Genomic DNA, 14,352 nt, shown 5'->3' with positions numbered 1-14,352 from the left:
ATATATATATATATATATATATATATATATATATATATATATAAATATATATATATATATATATATATATATATATATATATATATATATATATATATAAATATATATATATATATATATATATATATATATATATATATATATATATATATATATATATATATATATATATATATATATATATATATATATATATATATATAAATATATATATATATTATTAAATATGACCGAAAAAGTAAGATTAATAATTCTAACACGAATTTTCTCGATCTTTCTTATGTTTCTTTTCACTGTTGATGGTAATTGAAAAATCAATTCTCCAAAATTCATTTTTATTTCTAGTCTGACGCGACACTTGAGCGCGATTCCCTACAGACAAAAATCAGAGGATACAACTGACGATTTACTATAAAACCAGAAAAACGGCCAGCCTACTCATGAGAAACTCTCCAGACACAAAACAGAACGCTTTAAAAAGAGACCAATGTCGTCAATGCCTTCAAATGCCCTCTTGGGGACTGTAAGCTCCAAAAAACCCAGTATATAGGCAAGACAACAACATCTCTTTCTAGGCGTTTAACGATGCATAAGCAACAGGGCTCCATTAAGGAACATATAATCTCTTCCCACAACCAGACCATCGCCAGAGAAATCCTAGTAAACAACACAGAAATCATCGATAGATACAGCGATAGCAGGCGGCTTGACGTTTGCGAGGCATTACACATCAAGAAGTCAACACCAGCAATCAACAGCCAATTAATGCACAACTATATTCTACCCACCTCAAGACTCCGCTCCAATATAGAAGCATCAAGAAATATGAACCAATAGGCTTTCTACAATCACTTCTATTCAATACCCATTGTTTCGTGTTCTGTCTTGTGTTGATGAAATTAATACCTTATTAAATACCACCTCACCCCATCCACCTCACTCAAATGTAGATATAAACAAATCGGAGATGTGTAAGTTCTATTCAGTTGTGTATGTTTAAACTAAAGTCTTTGAAAATGTAATAAGTTTTACGAAACGCGCTCAAGTGTCGCGTCAGACTAGAAATAAAAATGAATTTTGGAGAATTGATTTTTGAATTACCACCAACAGTGAAAAGAAATGTACGAAAGATTGAGAAAATTCGTGTTAGCATTAATAATCTTACTTTTTCGGTCATATTTAATAATATATGTCTACAGGAAAGACTGCTTCCAAAATATACTAATATTAAAACGCACGACCCAGCAGCAAGGAATCAAGTCTTCACGATAAAATATCGCCAGAATCTGATTCGTGATCAGATATACAAGGCAGAGAATGAAATCAAAGACAACAAAACGCAACTACTTCATGCTACGAACGAGTGGAGAAATAGCAACATCGACGAAAGTATCCGTACTCGCATTGAACAACACCTCGACATCCTCACAGACCGACATCACCTCAGCACTGAAACAAGGATTATCAAGAAACTAACAATGTTATATGGAGGACCTATGGCAATTCCACGACCAAGAGATGGCTTCCTGAACCTTGCAGGAATTAACCTCACTGAGGACCAAGTCACTCTCCTAAATCTGGGCATAAACTGTCACGTTATGTCCAGACCGAGTGAGATGGCCCGGAAAGTGGAGTTGGAAATTCTGTTGGACGACATATTCGACCTCGAGACACAAAAGGTCACTAGCAAAGAAACCTTACAAGCAGAACTTATTGCAGAAGGAGAAAAGAATCGAGGCAATTACAGAAGCACCATACTGTTCCCTGAGCTCAAAGCGGCAGCCAAAAGCCTTCGTGAGAACAAGGAGATAGTTGTCAGGAGAGGTGACAAGTCGCCAATATATGTCATTCTTAAAAAAGACGAATATCTGGCGAAAATGAACCTCATACTCTCTGACCAAACTAAATTCCAAAGGGTAACGAAGGACACTACAGCCGAATTGAAAGCAAAGGTCAACAAACTAATCGAAACTGTGAACGCCAAGAAATCAGGACTCCACCTGCCAAAGATTATTGGGGAATATAAACCTGGATATGCGTATGGTATGCGTATATCAAGACACACAAGCCTGGAAACCCACTTCGGCCAATCATTAGCCAGATACCCACACCCACGTACAGACTAGCGAAGCGACTCAACGGCCTACTGACTCCTTATGTCCCTTGCGCCTTCAGCCTGAAGTCGCCAAAGGAATTTGTTGACTTACTGCGGGGCACACGGACCACAAGAATAAGAGCCTCGTTGGACGTAGAATCGCTGTTCACCAACGTACCAGTGGACGAGACAATCGGGATGATGGCCGACAGAGTGTATCGTGATCCAGCCTGTACTCCTCTTGACATACCAGAAAATATCCTAAGGAAACTACTCCAAGCTCGTACTAAAGAGGCACCCTTCTTGAGCCCGGATGGGCACATGTATAAGCAAGTAGATGGGGTCGCCATGGGTTCTCCCCTAGGTGTCCTGTTTGCAAACTTCTACATGGGTACCATTGAGCAAAAAGTCTTAGTCGACATGAACTTGAAACCAGCAATATACTGCAGGTATGTTGACGACATTTTTACACAGGTACCTGATGTCAGACATCTGCAAGAGCTGTAGGAGGCATTTGAGTGGAGTTCCATGCTGCGTTTCATTACGAGATGGAAAAGGATGGGAAGCTGCCCTTTCTAGATGCAACAGTCATGGAAAAGAGCGGAGGTTTCCACACTGCAGTCTACATTAAGGAAACGAACATAGGAATGTGCCTAAATGCCAAAAGCGACTGCCCAGATAGGTACAAGAGGAGTGTTGTTAACGCATATGTCGACCGTGCTCTCAGCCACAGCTCAGAATGGAAGCAAGTCGACGAAGAACTCTGTAGGGTAAGGCAGGTCCTAGTCAACAACGGCTTCTCCAATGGTTTCGTCGAAGACATCATAAGAAGGAAAGTGAAACGCCATGCAACCTCTGAAGAGACAACCAACACAACACCTATACCCCCTATTAGACTATTTTACAGGAACTTCTTTTCCACAGCTCATAAAACGGAGGAAAGGGTCCTGAAAGATATTGTTAATAGAAACGTTATCCCTACAGACAAAAATCAGAGGATACAACTGACGATTTACTATAAAACCAGAAAAATGGAAAGCCTACTCATGAGAAACTCTCCAGACACAAAACAGAACGCTTTAAAAGAGACCAACGTCGTCTATGCCTTCAAATGCCCTCTTGGGGACTGTAAGCTCCAAAAAAAAACAGTATATAGGCAAGACAACAACATCTCTTTCTAGGCGTTTAACGATGCATAAGCAACAGGGCTCCATTAAGGAACATATAATCTCTTCCCACAACCAGACCATCGCCAGAGAAATCCTAGTAAACAACACAGAAATCATCGATAGATACAGCGATAGCAGGCGGCTTGACGTTTGCGAGGCATTACACATCAAGAAGTCAATACCAGCAATCAACAGCCAATTAATGCACAACTATATTCTACCCACCTCAAGACTCCGCTCCAATAAAGAAGCATCAAGAAATATGGACCATTAGGCTTTCTACAATCACTTCTATTCAATACCCATTGTTTCATGTTCTGTCTTGTGTTGATGAAATTAATACCTTATTAAATACCACCTCACCCCATCCACCTCACTCAAATGTAGATATAAACAAATCGGAGATGTGTAAGTTCTATTCAGTTGTGTATGCTTAAACTAAAGTCTTTGAAAATGTAATAAGTTTTACGAAACGCGCTCAAGTGTCGCGTCAGACTAGAAATAAAAATGAATTTTGGAGAAATGATTTTTGAATTACCACCAACAGTGAAAAGAAATGTACGAAAGATTGAGAAAATTCGTGTTAGAATTATTAATCTTACTTTTTCGGTCATATTTAATAATATATATATATATATATATATATATATATATATATATATATATATATATATATATATATATATATATATATATATATATATATATGTCGTACCTAGTAGCCAGAATGCACTTCTCGGCCTACTATGCAAGGCCCGATTTGCCTAATAAGCCAAGTTTTCCTGAATTAATATATTTTCTCTAATTTTTCTCTTATGAAATGATAAAGCTACCCATTTCATTATGTTTGAGGTCAATTTTATTTTATTGGAGTTAAAATTAACGAAGATATATGACCGAACCTAACCAACCCTACCTAATCTAACCTAACCTATATTTATAGGTTAGGTTAGGTTAGGTAGCCGAAAAAGGTAGGTTAGGTTAGGTAGGTTAGATAGTCGAAAAACAATTAATTCATGAAAACTTGGCTTATTAGGCAAATCGGGCCTTGCATAGTAGGCTAAGAAGTGCATTCTGGCTACTAGGTATATATATATATATATATATATATATATATATATATATATATATATATATATATATATATATATATATATATATATATATATATATATATATATATATATATATATATATATATGCAACAATGATCACAAAAACACTGATCCAAGTATGCAGAATAACCACATATGAAAAATAGAAAATGCTTAACGCGTTTTCGGCTAATTCGCCTTCATCAGAGCAAAGTAGAATGAATTCTACTTTGCTCTGATGAAGGCGAATTAGCCGAAAACGCGTTAAGCATTTTCTATTTTTCATATGTGGTTATTCTGCATATATATATATATATATATATATATATATATATATATATATATATATATATATATATATATATATATATATATATATATATATATATATATATATGTATGTATGTATGTGTGTGTGTGTGTGTGAACTCACCTAGTTGTGTTTGCAGGGGTTGAGCTCTGGCTCTTGGGTCCCGCCTCTCAACCATCAATCAACAGGTGTACAGATTCCTGAACCTATTGGGCTCTATCATATCTACACTTGAAACTGTGTATGGAGTCAGCCTCCACCACATCACTTCCTAATGCATTCCATTTGTCAACCACTCTGACACTAAAAAAGTTCTTTCTAATATCTCTGTGGCTCATTTGGGCACTCAGTATCCACTTGTGTTCCCTTGTGCGTGTGCCCCTAGTGTTAAATAGCCTGTCTTTATCTACCCTATCAATTATCGAGTTAGGGGTGATCATGTCCCCCTAACTCTTCTGTCTTCCAGCGAAGTGAGTTTTAATTCCCGTAGTCTCTCCTCGTAGCTCATACCTCTCAGCTCGGGTACTAGTCTGGTGGCAAACCTTTGAACCTTTTCCAGTTTATTCTTATCCCTGACTAGATATGGACTCCATGCTGGGGCTGAATACTCCAGGGTTGGCCTGACATATGTGGCATACAAAGTTCTGAATGATTCTTTACACAGGTGTCTGAATGCCGTTCGTATGTTGGCCAGCCTGGCATATGCCGCTGATGTTATCCTGTTGATATGGACTGCAGGAGACAGGTCTGGCGTGTGTGTGTGTGTGTGTGTGTGTGGATGTGCGTCTGTGTGTGTGTGGTTCTCTGGTTATGTGTTTTAATATTATTACGTTACACACCACAAACACATTTCGTACATCAAACGAACATTTTTTATTCCCTTGAGGGCAAATGGATGGCGACAGTCGCTGTAATAAAAGGTGTCGAATGTTGCTTACCTTTCTGACATTGTGCTAACGAGCTGTGTATGTTTTAATTAGTGATTACACATCACCCAAGTGCAATTCGTTTGACAAGTGCATTAAGGAGACTATTGCGAGAATAATATGAATTGCAAATTCTGACTAAAAAGCTTTCAATGCGCCAAGTTCAATTTCGATGTTTAGTAAACCCAAAGTTAAAGATAAATAAACTTTATAAATTATTTTCAGTATCATTTTCACAACAAAGATCCATACACATGTTGTTAAAACACGTAAACCACGCACATACACGGCTCACACAAAGTTAACCGGATGTCCTAGGCTGTTCGACGTGTTAACGTGTGGATGTGTGGTGTCAGCGGCTGGACGTAAACCTATGCGTCACCGATGGAGGCTGGCTCCGCACTGGGCCACCTCCGCTCAGTCCACGCCGCCACACGCCCGCTGACACTGTTGCCAGCGTGACGATCATGCCCACCGGCGCTGCTTGTCTCCACACTCGCCTGGCAACCCATGTTGCATCGTTTGATTACTCGTTTACTGTCAATATATATGTAAACGATAAACTTGTTTTTTGTATTTGGTATTATATTGGTAACGGAGTCAGACTTTGTGTGTGTTTTATGATGTTGTTAGTGTTTCCTGGGTCTGGTAACACGGTTCCGTACAAGTACTCTCAGTGTGTAGATTAGCACTCGGGGTCACACTTGAGTGTCAAGTCTTAAAGTCTGTCTGTCGTGGAAGGCTAAGATGGAGCGATGATAGGATCACGAAGCCCAGTAGACAATGCAGTCGAGTCTCAACAAAGAGTCTAGGGTTCGATTCCGCGGCAGCAGAGAGACGTTTCGATAAGTTTCCTTTTATCTGATTTTATCTGTTCACGTAGCAGTAAATAGGTAACCAGGAGTGAGGGAATTGTTGTGGTATGCATCATGGGAAAAGTCTGAATTCACTGACAGTAAAACCGTCTATAATTTAAAATAATATATAAACTGTCAAAGTATGCATTGATTAATTACTAGACGAGGCAGAAAATTATTCCTAGCATGGTATTAAAGTTCAATGAGCCGTCATTAACCAGACTATTAACTCACTCTTTCTGTTCTAACAAACTTCCACTAACCTTACGTCAAATTTTATGATAAAAGTTATTTGTTATCTGTATCGAATAATTATAGCAGGCTGTAAGAAAATCCATAAAGTTTCTCACTACAACACAGCATTTCACCAACACAGCCTCCTCACCTCAGAGGAGGAAGACTAGACTATGCTCTCCTGCTGAATGCACAGGACACGGATGCCAGTACACTCTTTGTGCATAGTTTATGCATTGACCACTGGGCACTGATTACCACCGTCGACATGAGCAAGAGAAGGAAAGAGACAAATAAAAGAAAAAGGTTGTCACTTGTCACTTGGGCCGCACTTCATAAACAGGATGAGTGACTGATTCACGGAATACTAAATCCCAGAAGACATTGATACATTTGTTGATGACCTTAATCACCAAATTGAGAGCTGTCTCAGAGTTCCGCGCCGTACGCCTGGGCGAAGTAACCCTCAGAGGAAGAAAAAATAATGGTATGAGAACGATTACATAAAGATGCTTAACGCAAATGTGCGAGACATGAGTAGAGAGTGCCGAAGACATCCCACTGAAAGTAACCAAGAGTTGTTTAAAACTGTGTGTCAAGTAGCCAGGGAAGAGAAGATTAAAGAGCGGGAAAGACAATGGCTTGAGTTCACTAGCTCTATTGGAAGGGAAACATCTGCAAGACAAGTGTGGGCAAAAATTCAGATAGCTAAGGGGGGGGGGCAGAACCCGGCCTGCGGCTCACAAAGACCCCCAGGGTAAGGCTGAAGAACGAATTCATAAGTGGAGTGATGCAGCATCCTCCTCCTCCCTCCCTGCAGAAATTAGCAGGGAACAGCTCCTGCGACATGATGACAGAAGAATTTGGATAACAAGAACACTGTCTAGTGATGACGAATATGGGGAACCAATCACAGCCCAGGAAGTAAGGGGCGTTATGAAAAAGGGTAAATGTACTGCACCTGGTGAAGATGGCGTCACCTACGACATACTCAATGCACTGTGTGAAGTGTCTGGGAATCCACTACTCCACCTGTTTAACAAGTCATTCCAAAGTGGAGTGTTGAACACACAATGGAAACACGCAATAATTGTTCCCATACTGAAGCCCATTGACCCTGGCAATTACAGACCCATCAGTCTTGTGTCATGCCCTTGCAAGATGCTTGAAAGGATCATCCTTAACCGACTGCTGCACAAAATAGGGAGATTAGGGGGAGGGGGGGTCAATGGATTTGTTAAATGACGGAGCAAAGCAAACTGTATAGATAATTACTTGGCTAATGACAGGGCTAGGTACTCTGTATTTGTTGACATCAAAGGAGCCTTCAACAAAGCGCAGGGGATTGCGATCCTGGACGAGCTTTCATGCATGGGTATCAAGGAGAGACTCATGAAATGGTCTGATGACTACCTCATAGGGAGGAAAGCCAAGGTTTGCTTCAATGGAGCAGTCTCCAGAACAATGAATATGGAACTCGGGACCCCCCAAGGCGGAGTCTTAAGCCCTACACTATTCAGTGTACTTATGAACGCCATTGCAAATATTGATTTTCCGTAAGGAACACAACAAGTGGGATATGCAGATGATGTCCTAATACAAGCCCCCACCTTGGGAAAAAATAAACAATCCATTCAACTACTTGGAAGGAAATGTATTGAGCCCGGTTTCACTCTCTCCACAAACAAGACGAAGGCATACTCCCATCACAAGCGGGGAGCAAATGAAGAACTGCAAATTAATGGTGTAACACTTGAATGGGTTGACCACTATCGGTACCTTGGCGTCACTGTCGGCTCTAACAAGGAGAAGAAAGAGGAGCTCAATCAACTCTAAGGAACATACAAAAGTCGATTCAGGGCACTGAAAGCTATGACCTGGAATGGACATGGAACCTCTATTGCCGTTTTTGAAATGATGTGCACAGTCTATGTTCGCTCCGTCATAGACTATGCCGCACCAGTTTTGTGCACGTACTCACAAAGCAATATAAAAAGGCTTGAAAGCATTCAAAATGAAGCCATGACAATCATGTTTGGAGTTCCAAGAACTCCCAAAACGACTGATCTTCGAGAGGAGTTGTCCCTCCCCAGTGTTAAAAACAGAATTAAGGAGCTGAATGCTAAGCTTGCAATTAGGTTAGCCAGAGATCCCCATTACAATGATATTGCTCAGAAAAAAAACTGAGTCCTGTGCTACTTTCAGGGGGAAACAGGAGAAGCAAAAAATGGCATCACAGATCAGTCTGCTACCTCGAAGAACTTCACTTGCTTGAGCAAGCCCGTGAGCTCCTGCCTGTAGAGAGGTTACCTCCCTGGGAGGATGACTCATGCATTATTATCATTAGTGAAATGGCAACAAAAAATCTAACATGATACCACAAGAAATGAGGCACAAGTATCTCCAGGAAATTTATAAAGAGTCGGAGAAGAACTATATCAAATCTACACTGACGGATCATCTAATCCTGTCAATGGCAGGGCTGGTGCAGCGTACACGGTAATTAAAGATAATGCTTTCCAACGCAGAAATGAAGAAAATGAGCGTATTGAGAACTAAGCCTCTTCAACGCAAGCAGAGCTAACTGCCATTGTTAAGGCGTTAGAGTTTCTTGAACGGAACAGTAATGGTGCAGTGATTTGCACTGATTCAAAAGCAGCGCTACAAAGCCTAAGTAAAAATCGGGCAGAAAATCTTGCAATAGTCGCTGAAATTAAGAGAGCTGTGAGAGTACTTACCAATCAGTGAAAAGTCATCAAGTTTCTGTGGATCCCCTCCCATGTTGGAATATGTGGGAATCAACGAGCAGATGTGCTGGCTGCTGAAGGCGCTGAAGGAGACCATTGAATACTTCATACTAAGACTCTACTACAAATTAGTGGTATTGTCAGGCACCATCACCGTAACAAGGTAACTGAGGAAAGGAGGATAGAAGCACAGACCAGTGAATCTGTACGATGGTACAACATGGTTGCTGCTGGCAATCCCAATCATTAGGTGCGAAGAGGAGGAGGATGCCGGAGAGAATCAGTAATATCCATCTTGAATACAAATATCCATGGAGATACGGAATGGAAACAACAGTTGATCAGTGAAGTTGCAGAATTTGTGATGAGAGTGACGGACACCGCCTTGACCACTATCTACGTGAATGTGAACACCTGCGACACATTAGAAATATGTGTAGAATAATAAACCCCACATTGTTTGAGGTAGGAAAACACTATTTGTCAAATGTTGATACTGTTCTTAAAGGATTCCCCCATTTTGCACCCACACGACAACGTAAGTTTTAATGGGTTGACAGATGTTAATCATCTTGTTTGAGGAGCTATTCACTTGAGACAGTTAAGCAAGTCCCAGCTGTGTCTGGGTACAAGTGACAGGTTGAACAATCCAGCGGGTTTTCTTCCTTTTGGGGAGTGTTGTACATGCTGCTATGGCGGTATGTCCACTCAAAAGATGCGTGGCGCTGCCCAATAAATTCGCGCCTCGGGGCAAAATTTATATTTAAACACAGCATTTGTGGTTAAAATACATTAGGTCTAAACTTCTCAAATAACACATATGATTGAGAGGCATTTTCTGCCATGTGAAAGAATTCTATACGTCATCGTTAATATAAAATGATTAGATTTAAACAAATTGCAAAGATTAAAAAAAACAGAGACAAACTTAAATTGTTTAAAAAAAAAATATATCCCATGTAGATTGGAACAGGCGCGCGATCCTCGACTCTAGTTACTACAGCAAGTCCAGTCACGTGTCAGCCGTAAAACTGCGGTGTCAGTTTTATGACTGATGATCTTGCTGGCCCAAACACTGAGGCCTGATGTGGGCTCTAATTTGTGCATACAAATTCCCCGCTAAAATCAAGGATGTGTGTGTGTATCTGGCGTCATGTCCGGGATGTGTGTGTATCTGGCGTCATGTCAAGGATGTGTGTGTATCTGGCGTCATGACAAGGATGTGTGTGTATCTGGCGTCATGACAAGGATGTGTGTGTATCTGGCGTCATGACAAGGATGTGTGTGTATCTGGAGTCATGTCAAGGATGTGTGTGTGTCTGGTGTCATGTCAAGGATGTGTGTGTATCTGGCGTCATGTCAAGGATGTGTGTGTATCTGGAGTCATGTCAAGGATGTGTGTGTGTATCTGGCGTCATGTCAAGGATGTGTGTGTATTTGGCGTCATGTCAAGAATGTGTGTGTATCTAGCGTCATGTCAAGGATGTGTGTGTGTGTATCTAACATCATGTCAAGGATGTGTGTGTGTATCTAGCGTCATGTCAAGGATGTGTGTGTGTATCTAGCGTCATGTCAAGGATGTGTGTGTGTATCTAGCGTCATATAAAGGATGTGTGTGTGTATCTAGCGTCATGTCAAGGATGTGTGTGTGTATCTGGCGTCATGTCAAGGATGTGTGTGTATTTGGCGTCATGTCAAGAATGTGTGTGTATCTAGCGTCATGTCAAGGATGTGTGTGTATCTAACATCATGGCAAGGATGTGTGTGTGTATCTAGCGTCATGTCAAGGATGTGTGTGTGTATCTAGCGTCATGTCAAGGATGTGTGTGTGTATCTGGCGTCATGTCAAGGATGTGTGTGTATTTGGCGTCATGTCAAGAATGTGTGTGTATCTAGCGTCATGTCAAGGATGTGTGTGTATCTAACATCACGTCAAGGATGTGTGTGTGTATCTAGCGTCATATAAAGGATGTGTGTGTGTATCTAGCGTCATATAAAGGATGTGTGTGTGTATCTAGCGTCATATAAAGGATGTGTGTGTGTATCTAGCGTCATATAAAGGATGTGTGTGTGTATCTAGCGTCATATAAAGGATGTGTGTGTGTATCTAGCGTCATGTCAAAGATGTGTGTGCGTATCTAGCGTCATGTCAAAGATGTGTGTGTGTATCTAGCGTCATGTCAAAGATGTGTGTGCGTATCTAGCGTCATGTCAAAGATGTGTGTGCGTATCTAGCGTCATGTCAAAGTTGTGTGTGCGTATCTAGCGTCATGTCAAAGATGTGTGTGCGTATCTAGCGTCATGTCAAAGATGTGTGTGCGTATCTAGCGTCATGTCAAAGATGTGTGTGCGTATCTAGCGCCATGTCAAAGATGTGTGTGCGTATCTAGCGTCATGTCAAAGATGTGTGTGCGTATCTAGCGTCATGTCAAAGATGTGTGTGCGTATCTAGCGTCATGTCAAAGATGTATGTGCGTATCTAGCGTCATGTCAAAGATGTGTGTGCGTATCTAGCGTCATGTCAAAGATGTGTGTGCGTATCTAGCGCCATGTCAAAGATGTGTGTGCGTATCTAGCGCCATGTCAAAGATGTGTGTGCGTATCTAGCGTCATGTCAAAGATGTGTGTGCGTATCTAGCGTCATGTCAAAGATGTGTGTGCGTATCTAGCGTCATGTCAAAGATGTGTGTGCGTATCTAGCGTCATGTCAAAGATGTGTGTGCGTATCTAGCGTCATGTCAAAGATGTGTGTGCGTATCTAGCGTCATGTCAAAGATGTGTGTGCGTATCTAGCGTCATGTCAAAGATGTGTGTGCGTATCTAGCGTCATGTCAAAGATGTGTGTGCGTATCTAGCGTCATGTCAAAGATGTGTGTGCGTATCTAGCGTCATGTCAAAGATGTGTGTGCGTATCTAGCGTCATGTCAAAGATGTGTGTGCGTATCTAGCGTCATGTCAAAGATGTGTGTGTGTATCTAGCGTCATGGCAACGCAATAAAACCGGATGTGATGTCATCACCCTCAAGAACGGCGGGGCGGGCAGTCAAGACGACCGAGATGTACATGTAAGAACACAACCGTGGATGGTGACCACCATCACTCACCACGACACGAAGGTGCTGTTCTGTGTGGCTTGTGCAGCACACATTCTGCCCAGAGGATAGGAGGGAGGGAGGGAGTTATTAAGGGGAAAGCGCCAAGCCATTACCACTATACAGCACTGGGAAAGGGTCAGGATAAGGATTTGGGATAGGACGGGGGGTGGGATAAATGGTGCCCGACCCCTTGAACAGTAGGGAATTGAACGCCGACCTGCATGAAGCCAGATCGTTGGCAGCTAGACAGTATATGTTAGGTCCAGGAGGGGGGGGGGGCACTTCACTCTATAGCTAGACAGCCGGTTCCTCTTTCCGTTTATACGGTTCTTGTTCCTCGTGTTCTCTGGGTCAGGTGTTTGTGGAAGTTTAGGTACAAATGCTGGAGTGTGGTGGAGCGCGAGTATATATAGGTGTGGTTGTGAGTGTGTAAGTGCAGGTGGTTGAATAATTACAGGTGTAATTTCTGCAGTGATGCAGGTGGGTTGGTGGGTAAGTGTGGGTTACAGATTATATGTTCCTTGATGGAGCCCTGCTGTTTGTGCATTGTTAATGGCATCACATGCCCGCTTGGGAACTGTAAGCCCCAAAGAACTCAGTATATAGGCAAGACAACAACGTCTCGTTCTAGGCGATTAACAATGCATAAACAACAGGGCTCCTCACAACCAGACCATCACCAGAGAAATTTTATCAAGCAACACAGATATCGTCGATAAATACTGCGATAGCAGGAGACTTGACATCAGCAAGGCACTACACATCAAAAAGTCAACACAGCCAATTAATGCACAACTGTATTCTACCCACTTCAAGACCCCCGAACCAACATAGAAGCAGCAAGAAGAAGTATGGGCCAATAGGCCTTCCATTCAAATGTTTTCATACCCACTGATTCGTGTTCAAGCATAGTTCTGTCACTTCACCCAAAACATTTGTGCCATATCACCTTACCCAAAACGAATATAAGTATGATGTATGTTATGTGTATACTAGGAGCAACGCAACTGGTATGTACAGGACACCTTAATCCGACTGACCATCGCGACCGGACATAAGGAAGTGATAGCCGAAGGTATTTGAACCACTTCCCCGCCGGTACTCGGATGGTAATCTTGGGCATACCGTTTTATCAAATCATCTCATTCTTTGGGGTACACGTGAGGAACACAAATGCGAACAAGCCTGAATGGTCCCCAGGACTATATGCAACTGAAAACTCACACCCCAGAAGTGAATGGAAGTTCCCAGAAGTTCTCTTGTTAACAAGAGAAATGTTGAACAAAAATACCTGTATAATAGACAAAACCCAAGATGCAAGATGATTACAAATTCTTGAAGCAATTCACATAAGAATAGAAAAACCTACCATGAACACCCAAATCACGGAACTATGTACTCTACCCACCATGAGAGTAAGGACAAGACCAGAACATAACGATGCCAACACAGAAGACACTGTTCAACATAATAGACCAATTACACCTGATTAATCTTTGTATGTAGATAGAAGCTGCCTCGTATGGGCAAATAGGCCTTCCGCAGTTACCTTTATTCTTATGTTCTTATGTGCTTCATCCCCCATTTATCCCTTATGTATCCCCCATGTTTTTACCATTATTGTCTTATCACCTGACCCAGTGCGGGTATAAATCAACCAGTTCTGAAAATTCTTTTCACTTGTGAATGAACCATGGAGGTTCGAAACGTTGTGCAAATTGTATAAATAAGTGTAATACATTCTATAGTAATTCACTTTTTTCTTCACCTTGAAATTATAAAAATGAGTTTTGGAGAACTCGTCTCTCAGCTAAGCCCTGATGCT

Source organism: Procambarus clarkii, chromosome 42 (genome assembly GCF_040958095.1).
Source record: "Procambarus clarkii isolate CNS0578487 chromosome 42, FALCON_Pclarkii_2.0, whole genome shotgun sequence".
NCBI lineage: Eukaryota > Metazoa > Arthropoda > Malacostraca > Decapoda > Cambaridae > Procambarus > Procambarus clarkii.
Note: the sequence above shows the minus strand (reverse complement) of the source record.